The sequence below is a fragment of the Gracilinanus agilis genome, chromosome 3 (genome assembly GCF_016433145.1).
Source record: "Gracilinanus agilis isolate LMUSP501 chromosome 3, AgileGrace, whole genome shotgun sequence".
Taxonomy (NCBI): domain Eukaryota; kingdom Metazoa; phylum Chordata; class Mammalia; order Didelphimorphia; family Didelphidae; genus Gracilinanus; species Gracilinanus agilis.
Window position 1 is genome coordinate 550074102 of NC_058132.1, and position 19941 is coordinate 550094042.

Here is a 19941-nt window from a genome sequence, read left to right on the forward strand (position 1 = left end):
CACTGTTCCAATCCTAGATAATAGATCGCTGGCTAGATTGGAAGTAAATTCTTTTTTTCTCTTCATCAAAGGTATAATCAATACCTCAAATATACTGGATTTAACTAAAAGTGGAAGCAATAGAGAATGACGAAGAGATCTATAATCATGCTTTCAGATACTCACAAGCTATTCCCAAATTCTTACACCTGATAATATTTTGTTGTTCAGTCATGTCAAACTCTTTGTGACACTATTTTTTTTTCTTAGCAAAGATATTGAGGTGGTTGGCTATTTCCTTCTCCAGTTCATTTTATAAATGAATGTGATGTAAACAGGGTTAAGCGAATTGCTTAGAGTCATACAGATAATAAGTGTCTGAGGCCAGATTCAAACTCAGGAAGATTCAGGTCCAGCACAGTATCTGCTAGGCTGCCTATCAGCCTCCACAAAGAAGGGCTAGCTCTGAACTTTTAAAATAGTATTCATAATGTTAATTTTGCATGTGTATATTAATATTTTTCCTCTTCATAAGACAGCATGGAAAAATTGCAGCCACTTAATACCATACATATTCACATAGACTGCCATATTCTTTTTTAATATACCCTGAGAATCAGGTGACAAATATTATATTTCAAAAGCAACATTAGAAGCCATTTCAGCCATAGTTTTCTTTAAAACATTTTCAATTTTTATATGAAACCTTTTGACCTCTAAGAACCCTTTATAAAATATACTCACTTTAAAAATGTACACCAATTTGCTAACTTAAAGAAACCCTCCTACATTTCTATCTTCCTTATTTAGTTCTTTTAAATCTTTCAATAAAATCAATAAATTTTGGATTAATCAACATCTAGATTCCTAACCAGTTTTAAAATTTTCAATTTATATTGATGTTTTACATTATGGAACAAAAGTTATTTACATTTCAGTATATATATATATATACATACATATATATATATTTCATGTATTTCATGTATATATATGTGTGTGTATATCATGTATTCTAAAAAGTATCATTCTCATTTCTCCCCTTTCCTCTCAATCTCATTTTTATGCCTATCTATTTATGTCTTTCTCTCTCTTTCCACATAAAATCCTTTTTTTTTTTGTTTTCACATTTTAATAGCTCCCTTCTTAACTTTGCAATAGAAATTGGTCAATCAAGGAGCCTTCTAAGTGTCAGGCATTGTGCTAAACCATGGGAATGCAAATAAAAATAAAAAAAATCAAAACCAGTCCCTGCTCTTAAGAAGCTAACAGTCTAATGAGGGAGACAACATGAAATCTTTCATGTACAAAGATGATATTAGAGAATAGAGGCAATCCACAGAGGGAAGGAAAAGACTTCCTCCTCTCCTCATAAGACTGGGGTTTTAGCTGGTATGTGAATGAAGCCAAGAGGGATAAATAAGGAAGGACATGATTACCTCTGCTTCTGGGTCTTTCTTTTTCTATTTCTCTCATCTCTTTGTACCTATTTGTTCCCTCTTCATCCTTCTCTTCTTCCTCATTCTTCTTTTCTTCCTTGTCTTTCTCTTCTCCTCATATTTTATCCATTATGTAATGGACTCATATTAGGGGCACTCTTTCTGTCCACTAGTACTAGTCACCTTAACTTTGTCAGTATTTAGGGTCATCATTATTATAGGAAACAATCGGATCATAAAACCAATCTTCATATGAAGTAGTTTCAGTCATACAAAATAATAGTTGTGTAGAAAGCCTATTCATATATTGCTACTTATATCAAACACAATTGTTCTGCATTCACAAAGATGAGGTCGCACTTATCAGATTGACTATCATGATAGAAGAGGAAAATGACAAAACTTGGAGGATATGGGAAAGCTAGGACATGAGTGCACTATTGTGGTAATTATGAACTGATTCAGTTATTCAGGAGGGCAATTTGTACCTATGTCCAAAGATCTATTAGAAATACACACCCTTTGATCCAGCACTATCATTACTATGTTTATATCCCAAAGAGATTTTTTAAAAAGGGAGGGGTGGTAAATACTGTATATACAAAAATATTTAAAGTAGTTCTTTTTAGGAGGGCAAAGATTTGGGAAGTGAAGGGATTCCATCAATTGGGGAATGGCTGAGTAAGTTATATATATGACTATATAGAGAAAACTGTTGTGCTGTGAAATTAGAAGCAGGAGGAATTAAGTAAAGCCTGGAAAGACTTACATGAATTGAGGCAGAGTGAAATAAGCAGAACCCAGAGAAGACTGTACATAGTAACAGCAATATTGTTGGATGATCAACTTTGAAAGACTAAGATACTCTCAGCAATACAATGATCCAGAATAATTCTAAAGGAATTTTATAAAGAATGTTACCCACTTCTAGAGAAAGAATTGTTGGAGTTGGAATACAGATCAGAACATACTATTTTTTCACTTTAGTTTATTTGGGTTTTTATTTGGGGGTTTTATTTTATATGAGTATTCTTTAAAATAATGAAGAATATAGAAGAATGTTTTGCATGAAAATGCACATATTACCTAGATCAAATTAATTACCATCTCCAAGAAAGGAAAGGAAATGGATGGAGGTAGACAATTGTAATCATCAGGAAAAAATGTTGAATATTGTTATTACAGATAATTGGGGAAACAAAATATCTTAATTTAAAAAACCATGACATTTTCCCTTATGAAATTATATAATACCTTTCAATTGTTTTCAAATCATACTGATAATGCCTTAACAATCACAGCATAGAGAGGAAATCTTAAATACAAATAGGAATAATTTCCATTCTTCTTACTTGACTTGGGTGTTAAATCATTTTTTGACAAATCTAATATGAAGGTAAAAGTAAGAAATAAAACTATTTTATTAAAATATTACAAATTAGTATAGCCCATTTTCATTGAAATGACATTTAAAACATACATTTTGTTTAGTTTTTGCTAATAAAACTCCTATTTCCCTTCCTCTCCCATTCATACTTTTCTCAACATAGTTCATGAAACATGATAAATTATATCCAACATAACATATGTCTAAGTTGATACATGTTAATATGCATTTAATGACATGTATGAATAAAAATAATTTTCTTTCTTAAAGAAATGTGCAAATATATTTTCTGTTTCAAATATATTTATGCATATAGTCCACTTATTTTTGGCTCTAGTATTCTTTTTATTAGACACTTTAAAATTAAATATGCAGTTAAATTTCCCTTCTATGAAGTATAAAAAAATGCCTAATATACAATTCATTCATTTCCTATGCACTTTAAAGCTTTGAAAATTAATTTCAAGGGATTTAAGCTATAAAGAAGGCCAATTTTTCTCAAGTGTTAGAAATTATGTCAACTGTGCAATATTCAACATAAACAAACTTTTCATTTCATTAAAATATACTTTATTTTAATAACATATGAATTTTTCCTATAATAAGAGCATGTTAATCAATTCATTTGGAATTTACTCATCAGTTGCCCCTTTATCACATTTCTTAAAAATTAGCATAAATATAGAAACTCCTGACCTTTTCCTTGAAAAATCTCCAGTAGCTGGTTCAAAATTGAAATCTAAGTTCAAAAAAGCAGAAATTTACATTATTCATAAGGGCCATTTGTGCAGTTTAATAGCAGGTCATAATTCAACTAGACAAATTAGCTTTTCGAAACAGTGTTGCTGAATTTTGTTTTCCAAGGTTCAGATTCTTTGCAATAGTGAAAGTGACTTCCTTTACTCATTTTCCAAAGCAGAGGTAGGAAGCCCTTCAGTTAATGGTTTATTAAGATTTTGCTTTGATATTTGATCACTATATGCTATGAGTGTCAACTGATGCTTAGTTTAAAAAAATTAAAAATATCTAGAACAAGGTCATCCATTCTATAATATATTTTATGCACTGAATAAATGTTATTTACCTGTCATTTTTTAAAATCTTCTAGTACCATCTCAACGCACAAGGTATTCTACAATTCTATTTTCCTATGTTAGTTAGCTTGGTGACCTAACACAATAATTTCCCCCATTGTAATGAGGCTTTACTTCCTTCACATGCTCATTTCTACTCTTAATATTGCAATGGCAATCTAATTAATACTCTGACTCCATGATAGAGTGATTTATTGTCCTTATTTTTAACCATTTTAGACCATAAATGTTCAAATTTTACATACACTTAAGCAGTTATTTTGCCTAGAGAGGTGTGATGCAAAAATGAATTATTTGCAGTGGTAAGTTTTAAGTATTTATTCATTTAGTAATATTGCATGTGTGCTTTTTAGATTGAATAATTTGTTCCTAACCATTGAGATTATGTTCTCTGATGTTATATAATTTTTTAAAGAATATAATTACATCTATTTTTATTCTTTTTTCTCCTACTACATGTAAAAAAACATTTTAACACTCATTTGTTTAAGTTTTGAGTTCCAAATTCTCTCTCTTCTTCTAACTCTCTCCTTCCCCTCTACTCCAGTCCTCAACTCTCCCTGAGATGATAATAAATCTGACATACATTTTACATGTGTAAATATGCAAAGCATTTCTCTACATTAGTCATTTTGTGGAGGAAGCCTCAACAACCAAAAAGAGGAAACAAAATAAAAGGTTGCAGTCTGCATTGCTATACCAGTATTTTTTTTCTTAGAGTGCAGATTATATTTTTCATCACAAGTCTTTTGGATTGTCTTGAATCACTGCATTACTGAGAATAGCTAGATCTTTCCCAGTTGTTCCAGAAATATTGCTGGCACTAAAAACAATGTTCTCCTGGTTCTGCTCACTTCACTTTGCATCAGTTCATGTCAGTCTTTCTAGATTTTTTAAAATCATCCAGCTTGTTTTTTTTTTTTCTATTGTAAAATAGAACAACTTGTTCAGCCATTTTGCAACTGATAGACAATTCGACAATTCCTAATTCTTTTCTACCTCAAAAGAGCTGAAATATTATATATATATATGTATATATATATGAATAGATCATTTTACCTTTTTTAATTTTTGGGATACACACTTAGTAATGGGTCAAAGGGCATGCACAGTTTTAGAGAGATATTCTCTATATGCATACATATGAGGCATTAGAAAAGTTTTACTGTTGGTGAATCCAAGATGGTAGATTAGAGAAAGCAACTGCGCTGAACTCTCTCAATGTTCTCCACACAACTACAAAAAATGCCTTCCATAAAGTTTTGGAGAGGTACAGCCAACAAAAAACACAATGAGATAATTTGGGGGACAACAACTTTGGTGGTCCACAAGAAAGGTCTGTGACACTTGGATGAAAATAGAATCAGGATTTAGAAAACTGAAAATACAGCTTTATAGAAGAGTAAAAAGCAAAAAAAAAAAAAAAGAAATGAAACATATCCATCCATAATATGTAGTGATGCATAATTAAAACAGCATGGTAAATATTGTAATGATTATATGATTATACAATATGACTATTATATATATATATGAATATGAATACATTGCAAATCGAAATGGTGAAGTGTAATGGAAAGAACAAAAGTTTAAGAAGCAAAGAATTCAATTTCAATATTTTCCATGTCTATAACCTCCCCCAACAGGACTCTTGGGAAAGACATTGAGGATATTTCGTCCTTATTTTATTCATCTGTAAATATTTCTTATGTCCCTTATACCTCTTTAAATTTATGATCTTGTGATAACATGTCTGAGAGTAATATTTGGACTGATTACCAGTACAAAAATAGAAATGGTGAAACAGATGAAATTTGTGCCCTCATTGTCCCCTTTGGTGTTCTTTTGTTCTTATACTGCCTCTCAGTTTCCCTCTTCTAATAAAAAGATTGGCCTTTACAATCAGTTCACACAGGTGCTAATGACAATGAATTATTTCTCCAATGATTATTTATATTTAAAAAGAGTAGCATATGGTGAATCAATGCTTAACTTAAAGGAATGCTTTTCTGATGGAAATTTAACATTGAACTTTCAAATAAGATCACTAAAGGAAAGAGAGACATGTGGATAAAATAACTTTTCCAGTATCACTAAAATCATCCTACTTGGGTGATCATCAAAGTGTAAGGGCAATTCAAAGATTTGCTCTCTTTAGAGAATTACTCTAAGTGCTAGATAATTAGGACTTTGAAAGGAAAAGGAACACTTTCAAAGTGAAGGACTATTTCCTTTAGTACTTTTCTCCCAATTCAATGAAATCTTATAGTTCTTGAAAAAATTGAGAGCAAATATTTTTGAGGATTTTTTTTCTTGGATGTATACTAAATCAGAACCATTATAATTTGAAGTTTGTTTATTGTTGGTAAAAATTCCATTTTCCAAAAATTTAAAACTTTGAAGACCCCAGAAATATTTGAATTGACTTGGTAGGTACAAAGAAGTCAGTAGCAGCTATTATGTAGAAAATAAGTAAAGTACTGGATGAAATTCACTAGTGCTGATATCAAAGAAAAGTGAAGACTTGGCCAACAGTTGGCTATCTTTTATATTCAGAAATAATACTGTAATATAATATAAAGGCATATTATATTACATTATGTTATGTCATGTCTTGTGGCTATATCAAACAAAAATCTAGTATTTCTACCAAAACTTTTTTTCCCTTCTATGATGTTTTACATTTTGCTCAAATAGAACTCCTAGTATCTAAATCGAGTCTTTCACAACAGCTCCTTTACAAAGTCATAGCAATGTAGAATTTGAACTTAAATTTTTGATTACTTTTACTTACTCCTATTAATTCTGAAAGAAAAGAGAAGTCCTACTCTGATGACTTATGGTAGTAAAAGGTTGAAGTTGGGTTCATGAAATAAATTAATTAGTACATCTTCACTAGTGGGAATGCAAGATGTTGTAGATTCTACCACATAAGTTCATAAGGTTCAAAGTATGGCACTACTAAAACACAGATTGCTAGCTAGGAATAAATTGAAAGATTGAAATATTTATCACTAGTGTGTTCTGCAGGTTTTATTGCGATCATCTTGTTTGTTATTTCTTATGGCACAATAGTATTGGATTACAGGCATATACCAAAATGTATTCAGCCATTCTCATCCTTTTTTAAAAAATATTTATTTATTTAGAATATTTTTCCATGGTTACATGATTGATGATTTTTCCCATTCCTCTTCCCTCCCTGCTCCCAGAGCAGACTAGTAATTCCACTGGGTTATATAGGTATAATTGTTCAAAAACTATTTACATATTATTCATATTTGCAATAGAGTGATCTTTTAATGCCAATACCCCAGTCATATCCCCATAGAACCATGTGATTGATCATATGTTTTTCTTCTGCATTTCTACTCCCGTAGTTCTTTTTCTGGATGTGGATAATGTTCTTTCTTATAAATTCCTCTGGATTGTCCTGGATCATTACATTGCTACCAGTAGAAAAGTCTATTACATCCGATTGTACCACAGTGTATCAGTCTCTGTGTACAGTGTTCTCATGGTTCTGCTCCTTTTACTCTGCATCAATTCCTGGAGGTTGTTCCAGTTCACATGGAGTTCCTCCAGTTCATTATCCTTTTTGGCACAATAGTATTCCATTACCAACAGATACCACAATTTGTTCAGCCATTCCCCAATCAATGAGCGTTCCCTCATTTTCCATTTTTTTTTTGCCACCACAAAGAGCATGGCTATATTTTTGTACAAAATTTTTTTCTTTATTATCTCTTTGGGGTACAAACCCAGCAGTGGTTTGGCTGGATCAAAGGGCAGATAACCTTTTAAAGCCTTTTGGACATAATTGCAAATTGCCCTCCAGAATGGTTGGACCAATTCACAACTCTGCCAGCAGTGTATTAGTGTCCTAATTTTGCCACATCCTCTACAACATTTATTAGTTTCCTTTGCTGCCATATTGGCAAATCTGCTAGATGTAAGGCTCTACCTCAGAGTTGTTTTTATTTGCATTTCTCTAATCAGGAGGGAATTCAAACTTTTTTTCATGTGATTGTTGATAGTCTTGATTTCTTCACATGAGAACTGCCTATTCATATCCCTTGACCATTTGTTGATTGAGGAATGTAAGCCACTCTCTTCTTGACAAACATTATGATACTGGCATTTTTGTTATAATATCTACCAGAAAATATAAGAAATTGTGCCATTCTACTAAGAAGCAGTCATAATTGAAGTGAGGATAACAACAAATACACACAGATTAAATTTAAAAAATAATCTATAAGTTGTAACAATGTAATCAGCACATAATATTACAATAAAAGATGACCTATATAAGGTTGTGTAAATGACTCTTAGCAAAAAGAACTTGACAAAATGTTTTAAAAGAAACTGTTGAAATAGAAAAAAAGGTTAATTTATTGTCATTTGACAGTACAGAATAATTTATTTTTAATACTTGTCTATAGCAGATAAAAAGACAGACATGCTGCAAAGGACAACATTCAGACAAAAATACATTTCAAAAAAATCATGCTTCAGTCTGCACTAAAAGTTCATCAGTTCTCTGCCTGGAGTTGGATAGCATTTTTCATCATAGAGTCTTTGGGAGTTGTCCTAGATCATTGTCTTGATCAGAATAAATAAATATTTCACAGTTGACCATCCTTATAATATTGCTGTTACTATGTACAATTTTCTTTTAGTTATACTCTTTTCATTTTTGATCAATTTAAATAAGACTTTCTAGGGTGTTTTTTCTTGAGACCATATTATTTGTATTTCTTATAGTAGGATAGTATCTATCACAATCATACCACATTTTTAGCCACTCCCCAATTTATAGGCATCTCATCAATTTCCAATTCTTTGCAACAATTGAAAGAACTGCTATAAATATTTTTATAGAAATAGATCATTTTTCTTTTATCTCTTTGTGAAACAGACTTAGAAAATATTTCTCAGTCAAAGGTTTTACAAAATTTTAGAATCCTTTGAGAGTAGTTCCAATTTTTCTTTAGAATGATAATACACTGGTTCACAATTTCACCAACAGTCCATTAGTTTTTCAATTTTTTCACGCCCCTACATATTTATCATTTTTGTCATGTTATCCATTCTGATTGGTGTGAGATAGTACTTAGAGTTGTTTTCATCTTCATGTATCTAATCAATGACACATTTAATTATAATCCAAGACATGGAAGGTTTTTGAGCTTAAGATGTCACCTTGTTCAATGTGCTATTTTCAGGTAGGATTAAAACCAAAAAAATTAAAGAATTCAAAGCTTAAAGGTTGCGGTTAAAATTTCAAGAGAGAATAGGAATAAAGAAGAAAATTGATAAACCAAAAAATTAAACTGAGATAGCCAAAGAACTTTGGAATACTTTTATTATCAATATTTTAAATTATTCAGTTTCCTCAATGTTGCATCAACTTAGATAGGCAAAGTTAGTCCTCTGCCCCAGATTAATGTGTCATATTAGATAAGACACAGGAAAAGTGAAATGAACAGATTTTTTGCTAAGTCTTTCAAGACCATAAATTCTGATTAAATGGAAAAAGAGTCATCTAATGAGTAGATCATAAATGTCAGTGACTTGATTTATTCATCATTCTAAAATGGCTCTATAAAGACAACTTATATAAAACGTGAATCAAAGATGAAGGCAAATTTTGAAAGTCATTTTCCCATTTCAAATTAGATTAAGAAAATTGTATTTTTGTTTATATAATAATGAAGAGGAAATATGTTAATAGATACAGAGCTAACTATAAAGTAAAAAATACTTGAATCCAAGTTCCATTTTTGACACTTATATGATGTGAAACTGGGTAAATTGCATAATCTCCTAATACCAAATCCTTGGCAATTCTCTAACAAATTAGTTGTGGAACATGTAGATTTCTTCACTGCTTAATAGAGTATCCTCATCAATAATTTCATAAGCCAGTTAAATCACAGATTTTATTCAAATATTGTAATAATTTTCTCTGATTTTCTGATTAAGATAAGAAACTTGAAAACTGATCTCTAATGATGAAAACCAAATTTCCACGAAATTTGAAGAAATAGACCATAAATGGTGAAGAAAAGGAATACATACTATTAATTGCCTACTATGTGCCAGATACTACATTAAGTACTGTACAAATATCATCTCATTTTATCCTCTTCACAAGTCTGTGGGGTAGGTGGTATGATCCCCATTTTGTATTGGAGGAAATTGTCAGACATAGATTAAAGACTTTTCCAGGGTCGTAGAGCTAGTGATGATCTATTTTTATTTTTGTTTGTTTCCAGATTGCTTGTCAATACTATTTTTAAACCCTTAACTTCTGTGTATTGGATCCTAGATGGAAGAGTGGTAAGGGTGGGCAATGGGGTTCAAGTGACTTGCCCAGGGTCACACAGCTGGTAAGTGTCTGAGGCCGGATTTGAACCTAGGACCTCCTGTCTCTTGGCCTGACTCTCAATCCACTGAGCTACCCAGCTGCCCCTAATAATACTATTTTTTTTAAACCCTTGTACTTCGGTGTATTGTCTCATAGGTGGAAGAGTGGCAAGGGTGGGTGTGGGAAGCCAATAAGAGAATAGATAAAAATCTGAGACCCCTCTTTTGACACCTCTTATGATCCATGCCTTTTCTTATTGGAAAAACATTATAGAGTTATTGGAAAGTCCATACTCAGACCAGAAGCTACTGAGTTAACAATTTCTCTCCTTGATAATTAAGAAGTCCAAACCCTAAAAAATATATTACTTAGATAAGGATTGGAGCCAGACAATTTAGTCCAGACTATCTGACCAGGTGCAGATCTGTAAATCAAGGCAGAACGCAATTAGTAAACATCTCCATGAAATTTATTTCTGCTCCCAGAAGTAAACCCCTACTAATTGGTGGTTGGAATTTGGCCCTTGTCCTTGCACCTATATCTCTACTTTTTAGACTTTAATGGATTGTGTATGATTTGTAACCCCATTCACAGCTGTTATTCTTTCTTTGTGTTCTTTGTTTGAAACCAGTATAAAATAAAGTCCAAATCCCATTGCGTGAGAACAGCATGGGCTAACCACTAGTCTAGTTGTTCTCATTTTCTTTCTCCTGCTTTAACCATCCTATGCCACCACGCCGCTCAGGACCCCAAAAAATCATATAGAGGCCTGGCGCCCTATAGGTGGGCAATGGGGGTCAAGTGACTTGCCCAGGGTCACACAGCTGGGAAGTGGCTGAGGCCGCCTATCAATACTATTTTAATAATAATTTTGTTAAATTTTTGATCCATGTTTAGTCCCTTCTTTCCTCTATTCTCCCCTCACCCAGAAAGCAGGTAATATCATATAGATGGGATATGTGCCGTCATATAATAACATATTTCTATGTTCATCATCTTTACTCTCAGTGTCTCCCCTCTTTAAATGTATTTCTTGTATGCAGACATTGTGGGATTTTGGCTTTTAATCCGCTCTGCTATCTTCTGTTTTATGGATGAGTTTATCCCATTCACATTTGGTTATGATGACTAACTTTGTGTTTCCTTCCACCTTATTTCCCCCTCTTTATCATTCTCTCCCTCTCCTTTCAGCCTTTCCCAGTTCACAGATGTTCTTTACTTCTGACTACCATTTACCTGTTCACACTTTTGTCTGTCCTTTTCATTTCTCTTCCCTCCTCTTCTTACTTTCCTATAAAGGAAGATAGGTTTCTATACCTAACGGAGTGTGCATGTTATTCCTGCTCAACTTTTTCTTTCTTTCTCTTTTCCTAGTTCATGCCTCTGACGTATCCTTTATTTATTTTTTTGGATATCATCCTATTATATTTAACTTATATCTTGCTCTCTGTCTATCCTTCTTCCTATTCACTTTTCTCATAGTGATAAAAATCTTAAGTAATTTCAGTACTTTAAATATCCGAAGTACCTCAGGCACTTCAATAATTATATTTGCTGCCATTTTTCTAATCCTAATTTTTAGTCAGTCACTTTCTTGCTTGGCATTTTGTATTTTTAGTTTTAGGTCTCTCATTTACTTTTTAAATGTTTATTGTATATCTCACTTGTTTTGTGATCCCCTTTCAGAACTCTTCTAGGAGTTTATCTTGTGGCTGACTTCCTTTAACATATGCCTCTGAGGCTTCAAACTCTTCCATCTTGGCATTGCTTTCCTCACCCAAGGTTGCATTTTGGTCTTTCCTATTGTTTAAATGGTTTTCTAGGATCAGACTTTTTCTCTTGATTTTGATCATTTCGGGGCTTTTTAAGACCTTATATATTGAAACTTAACTCCACTCTTGAGATGAAGGTAATACTTTTCCTAGATTCTCTTGGATGTTCTGTGCCCTGGATTGAGCTGGAATCCTCTCCTCAGGTGCCAAGTACCAGATTGCTCATCCCCTGAAGGTTCTGCTAGGTATGCTTAGCTGTGCTGGTTCACTTCTCTGCCAGCATTATGCTCTTACTCCGCATACACTGAGCTACTCCTCAAGCTACTGGTGCTACTGCTCTTCCCTCTTACCTGAATGAGATGTCTTTTCTGCAGTCCTTCTATACTTCTTTAGCTAAAACATAGTTTCACTCTGTCTTTTGTTGTTTCTGCTACCCGAAAATTTGTTTTGAGGCGTATTTTTTGTGGTTATTTGGAGGTGACTTTGACCGGCTTAGATCATTCTTTACTATGTAATCTTGTCTGCCAGAAGTGAAAATCTAGTAATTATCTTTAAGCAGGATTTGAGATAAGGTCTTCTTGACTTCTGTAGTATAACACTTCAAACCTAGGTATCCTATTCCTTACACTAAGCCACTTCTGGAATGACATCAATGTGTAACGGACTAGGTAAGATTTGGAAAAAAGTCAAGAAAGCCTGCTTTTTGAAAATTCTCTGATTGAATATTAAGAACCCAGGAAGAATGACAGTTAGCAGGAGAGCTGAGAAATGTGGGAAGAATCCAACAGTCACACTTTCTGTTGGGAGGAGAGATCTTGTGGGAACTGGAGCACTTCAAATCCCCAAATCTGAGAATTTCCCTGAGACTTTCAACTACTGCAAACAGCCAAAGTGATTTTTCAACTTCATTGAACACCATTAAAGATATATATTGCAGTTCCTCAGTTTTGGCCAGGGTGCCAGGACTCTAGTGGGAGGGAGCTGGACCCTGAGGGATAACCAACCCAGCTTGAACCTTGATTGAAACATTCCTTCTTTAACTAGTTATAGTATTTAGGATAAGAGTTTGGTGGTATCTGGGCTAATTAACTGAGATTGAAAATACAGAAGAAATCTCTGTTACTACCCAAACCTGGGAGAGACTGATACTAGAATTTAAAGATCACCTTCACCCTTTTTCCTGATTCCTGACATACTTTCTTTTACCCTTGAATTGTTTTATACCTGAATAAACCCCATCTTCGAGATCTGAATCAGATCTGGACAGCAGCTGATTTAGGAGGGAAATGGCATCTTCCTGGATTGTGGGAGGAAGGTAGATTACTCCCCATTTTAAACTGCTGTCAGCAAATGGCTTGACTTAATTTAACCCAGCTCTGAGAAATTGCAGGGGGACGTTAGGGTTTCTTTCAGTAGATAACACCTTCCTCTAACCTCTCATTCCTAATTTATCCATATTGGGGAACCCCAACTCGTGTAACAACCCTATGTCTCCCTAGTAAGGAGGGGTGGTGTGAGTACCTTTGGCCTATATGTGCGTTCAGTCAAAGGGGGTGACCAGAGCACATCCCAACTATCTGCTACCCCCTTCTTGCAAATGTAAATTAATAATCTGGTATAAACCACTGAATCTCAATGATAATTAATGATAGTAATTCAGAGGTTGATTATACATTAAAAATAATCAACCCCAAATTTTGAGAATTCACACTAATGAAGTTAAAGTTTGAGTACATGTCTTCTTCAAGTACATCACATGTATAATCTAAAATTCTAAGTCACTTATTAGGTCCTAAATAACTAATGTGACTATTAAAAAATTGCTATTTTTCATGATATCTTTAATAATGATAATTGCTTTCAATGAATAATGCACACTTTGAAAGAACAACAAGGTTGGTAATCAGAGGATTTCCATGAGCTTAACAGAAAATTTAATGTCTGCTGGACTGTCACGCTTCCCTGTGTTTAGTGTGGATGAGTTGCAAATCTGCTGCTGCTGTCCCATTCAGTTATTAAAGAAAACAAATTTTCATCAACACCACTAACATGTTGTGAAATGGGTTTATTTAATTCTCTTCATGGGTCTCAAATGAGTCATGGTACAACAAGTCCTTACATTTCCATTTTCATTGCTGCAGCTTAGGGTCATTGAAAACCTAGGTCATGCTGTGTCTTCTAATAACTGGAAACAGAAGGCATCTAGATGTTGTCACCTTCATGTCCTTGTGGGACTGAGGCAAAGATTTTGAGTGATAATAATGTTAAACTTTCAATTTTCCTGAAAAATACATCTATAAACATTAAACTGTTTATTCTAAATGAGTCATTTCTATCTAAATTTAACATATTCTAATCATAAAGGCTCGATGTTATCTGTTTTACTAGTCCATTAAGAACATTTTTTCTAATCTAAATTGCAAACTAACATCTAACATATGATCACATCAAAATGAGATTTTTGTTTTTTTGTTGTGGTGAGAAGTGTTCATGTGCTAAATGGTAGGTATTTTCTTCCCTTAAAATACATAAATAAAATGAAAATAGAAAAACTAAGTTATAGAAAATATTTTTGTCATTTACTAGTTTTTTCTCTCTCTCTGAATACTTCTTAGTAAATAGAATTGAACGACTTTATAAATAAGTGTCTGAGGAAGATGATATTTAATATCTATACTGACGTCAGGTCCTATATTCACATATGTGCTAAGACATTTATTTAAACCTTACTCATGCCTAAAATGAAAAAAAAGTCTTTTAAGGAATATAATAAAAGACTTATTAGTTTTATAATTTAAAATACATTTTCATGATATATTTTTTTATAATGCCTAAATTTTCCTCTTAGTCTTTCCTTCTCTCCTAGAGAGTCAACCCATATAACAATGATTATTTTACAGAAAAGAGAGTAAGAAGGGGAAAGTTATCAGTAGAAAGAATATTTATCATTGTTTTTATAGTAGTTAAAGGATAAATCCCTAAATGCTGAATGATAAACATGGCAATAATTTCCTCTTATCAGTATATAGGATGGCTTAATTAATTTTTTTCTTCAGACATTATTCTTTTTTATCAATCCTGGAAGAAATCACTGAAATATCAGTCAAATGCACAAATTGTTCATCCTATTGCCCCTTTTCATATGAAGAATGATTTGAGAAAGCCTTAGGAAAAATTATAAATTAATTTTTAGATTTTCTTCAGTTCCCCTTGTATATCCTTTGTTTGCAAGCTCTCTCCCTTTTTCAACACAAAATATCTGTCATGTTTCATTTTCTCATGAAAATAAGGATAAATTTAGGAAATAAACATGCATATCCAAGAACCAGGAGCATTTTTTCTTCTACTTCCTAGGCATGATTCTGAATTAATGGAGAAGATGACTGACTAGGTAAGAGGACAAGTTGGCATAATAACTTTTGATCATCCTTCTCCTCTGGTCTGATTTCTTTGTAGGTCATCTTTCACTTTCTTTGCCTAGTTTTCAAGCTGGTCAATTTTGGCTTTCAAGAAGCTATTTTCTTGTTTAAGTTTATGTATTTTCTTTTCCCAATTGTCTTCAGCTTCACTTGATTGTATTTTGAGTTCTTGAGTTAATTGAATTTTGAGTTCTTCCAAAGTCTGTGTCCATTTCACTGGAGTTTCTTTGATTTTCCTTGGTGTTCCTTGTTCCTCCTCTGATCCATTTGCTTTTTGTTCATTTCCTGGATAGAAGCTGGTGATAGTAATTTCTTTTTTCTTTCTCTGTTGTTTACTCATATTGCTTCTCTTATTAATTGCTGGATCTGTGGGTTTAGGCTATTCAGTCCTGAAAGGACTTTTTCTCTGCTCTGTTAACTCACTAGATTAGTGAGATTAGTGAGCCCTGGGGACATATCTTCTTCAGCTGGTAGAAAAGCTAAAGATGTGATTTCAGCTACTTTCACTGTAGTCTATAGAGGAGGGATGTTGGAGCTTCCCAGCTGTCTAAAGACTTTTTATCTGCCATATTAATAAGATTAATCCAGGGTGGAGTTGATCTGCAGAGCTCCATATGCCCTGAGACTAAAACCTCCAGAAAAGGAAGGGGGGGTGCAGAACAAGATGGAGTGTTTGGCTACCCTCTCTTTGCTTCTCCAGCTGCCTCCCTGCCATCTATGATCAAAGCCTTGAGTCTAACACAGCTGTGCTAACAAGGAATTCCCTCCAGACTAGTGACCTTGCCCGCCCAGAGATTCCAGGATCTACTGGAGACTCAGTGCATTAGGTGGTGGAGGGGACCTGGGATCTTCCTTTTTCCTTACCTCTCAAACCCAACAGTTTAAGAATTCAGGCTTTATTTTTCACATAACTTTTAAGTCGGGTTTAGCAGGAAGATCCCCCAGCTCTGTTCTATTGTCAGATTTGGTTTAATGTCCCCTTGAAGCCCTTTGTCCTTGATCTATGTTGAAGGGTTTACAGTGGTCTGGAATCTTGCTACTTCTAAGCTACCATCTTCCCAGAATCCACCCATAATAACTTTTGAGACAAGAAACATTCTTTTTCAAGACTTCTTTGAGCTACATGAGGTTCTAGGCTCTCTTCTGTAAAAGACTGACAGAGAGAGAACTTTTAGAAGGCAGACTTGTGGAGTGAATTTGACTCTCCATTATGATATGAATTCTAGTTGCTTCCTGACGTCTATGTTCTCTCTATTTATTCCATGGAGTGTATAAAATCCCATCTGCCTCTTGAAATACAAATGAAGATGATTTTTTTTCCTTTCCAAATCTTTAACCCTATTACTTCTCTTTCCTCAGGCACACAGTTAATAATTATTGCCTCCTCCTATCTGGAATCATGCCTATGTATCAGCAAGAATAAAATAAAATCCCAGAAAAACCTGGATTATTATTATATAATATCAATTATTAGTTCAATTCAATTCATGGTAACTATTCTAATTCTCAGGTCTTTTTTTCTCCTTCCTCAAGGAATTCAATAACTAGTTCACTATCTTCCTTTCTTCTCCATATTCTTGTTTATATATTTGGTTTATTCAACAATCATGTTTATGATGCTTAAAAAAACTAACTTCCCAGTATTTCTTGAAATCTGTAGTATTTGATATTCTTGCTCATCAATTCCTCCTGGATATTCTCTTCTTTATTGGTTTTCATGCCACTGCTGTACCATTTGCATCTCCAAATACCTTTTAGATATTTCAAAGGGAATGTCATTTAGACATCTTGAACACAATAGTCCTAAACAGATCTTATTATGTATCATACTACAATTTCCTTTCTTCTGAAATTCTATATTACTGTGAAAGGAACCATAATATCTTCCAAATCAACCACGCCTGCAACTTCAGTGTCATCTTTGACTCTCATGTTCACTCACCCTTTACATAAATGATGTTTGGAGAGCAAATATGACAAGATTTGTCACTCATTTATTCCATTGGCAAATCTTGCCATTTCTGCTGCCCAAACATCTTTTATGTACATACCCTTCTCTTCACATCTCTAGTTTAGGTCCTCATCAATTATGCCTGGAATATTTCAGTAGCCTTCTAACTCATCTGTTTCTTTAGTCTTTTCTCACTTGATCCACTCTTTCATTTTCTGTCTCCTTCCTAAAATCACCTTAAAATTTATCTTATACAAGGAGCTTGGCTCAGGCTGCCTTGTCACCCCTAACTCCAATGCCTTGCCCTTTCAAATAACCTTCTATTAAATCTCTGTTTTTCTTTGTGTTTCTGTCTTTTTCTCTTTCATTGTATTTGAAAAAATATAGGGATCATATATACCTATATATGTATGAGTGAATACATATATATGTATGCACAAACAAATATATATGAGTGTACTCTGTGTGTGTGTATGTTGGTTTCTCCCGAAAATCTTAATACACTTTTATGTTTTAATAGCTAATAGGACTTAATGGGTCTAAAATAGCTATCTGTATTTCAGTACAGAATGCTTTCAATAATAGGTACATTCACTGCTAGCCTAGGTCTAACAGGTTACTCTAAAGGATTATCTCTTCACTTGCCTCAGTTGCTACTGACAAACTCTCCTAAACAATTCCATAATTGAATTCTTCTGACCTATCAAAGTTCACTAGTTTGTAATCTGGCCTGTTTCATCATGATGCTCATTTTATTAAAATCTAAGAAGACTAGAAATGACAGGCACAGAAGAAATAGAAGTACTATTCAGATCTAAATCATCACATAGCAGTTCTGGTGGGGAGAAAAGAAAGGGTATGTGTGTAACAGAATTTGCTACTTTTCTTACCACCTGGAATATTAGATAGGTTTTTGTCTCATTTGGCATAAAAGGAAGAGAGAAAGATTCCATTTGTCTGTACATTTCGTAGGGTAAACTGAATTCAAACTCAATAGTCAATTAAATGACTTTTCACTACAAACAAATAAAAGGACAGGAAGCAGGAAGTTTTATCATACATAAAAGATAACCTAATTAAGCAATTTTAATCAGTTTATATTCATTTTTATACCTTTTTAGAACTATATCCTTTATATACAATCCTACTTGGATACCAGTATGATAAGGATAAATTGTAATCTTAGTTATAAAAACAAGTAAAAATACCTATTATTGATTGGATAATTATGTATGAGAATCAGTAATCAATAATAATATTTGGAGCAAAGTAACAGAGAATCCCTTGAAGAAACTTAGTGTCCTGAAATGTGTCCAAACATTCCTAAAGTCTATACATATATGACATCTTAGTTGGTTTTGAGGCTATAGAGTAACCTTGGCTATTATCCTATGTGGAACAGAAATGACAAAGTCAACCACAAGATAAAAAGACTATTTTCTTAAAGAAAGAAAACCTCCTAAAGACAAAACTGATTGCTTTCCCTCCCTGCCAAGAATTATTGAGATGACCTCCCCTTCTGGGGAGAGTTTGTATAGTCTGACTCTTTTGTGTAGACTATAAAACCTTGAACAATTCAAATCTCAGAATCTTAGTACAAACTGGGTTTGTCTTTGGCCCTGGCATTTGTAATTTATAGCTCCTTAATAAATGTCAGTTTGAACTCAAAAATTGATTCCCAATATTAATTTATCTTTTGCACATGCATTCTCTGAAGTTGAGAATGGTCTTCATTATACATTTAAAGAAGCAGACCCAGCAAGTCTCCATATAGAATGTCAGCAGATAGTGCACAACACATGTATTTCAAAGAACTAGTCTTCATTAAGCAGTCCTCCATTCATATTGAATTAAAACCATACTGCTATCAAATGTCTGAGGCAGAATTCAAATTGCCATTTTCCTGATTTCAAAAACAGTATTTTATTTAATAGTCCACCAAGTTGCTTTTTGTCAGAGAGATAGTTAATTCCAACCTGTACTTCTTCCAAGTTTAGAGAGCTCTTTCTCTATATCTGACTGGTACTACATCTCCTCAAATAATCTCAATTCTCAGTTGTTTTATAAATTGGATGTATGATTTCACTGATATCTGGGCAATAGACATCATCTTTGGAAGTTGTATGGAACATTGAGAAGTTAAGTGACTTGTCTAGGGTCACATATCCAATACCTGTTAGAGGGCAGGTAAACCAAGTTTTCTTGCCTCAAAAAATTGACTCTAAATATATTCCAGAATGTATGAGCTATTCCATAAATATTTTTATGTTCTAGTTGAGGTCTCCTAAGAGAGGCAAAGATTTTTGAATCAGAGGAATCAGTTTCAAATCCAAAATGTGTGTCTTAATCTTTTTTTGAGTTTCAGCTTGTTCATCTTCAAAATGGAGATAATGTCTTCATGAAGTACTTGAAAAGGTTTTTGTTTGTTTCCTTTCAAATGAAAATTAAATTATAAAGTATCCACAGATATTTTTGTAAGCACAAAGGAATTAGAACTATACCTGCAATTTTATTGGCAAAACAAAAT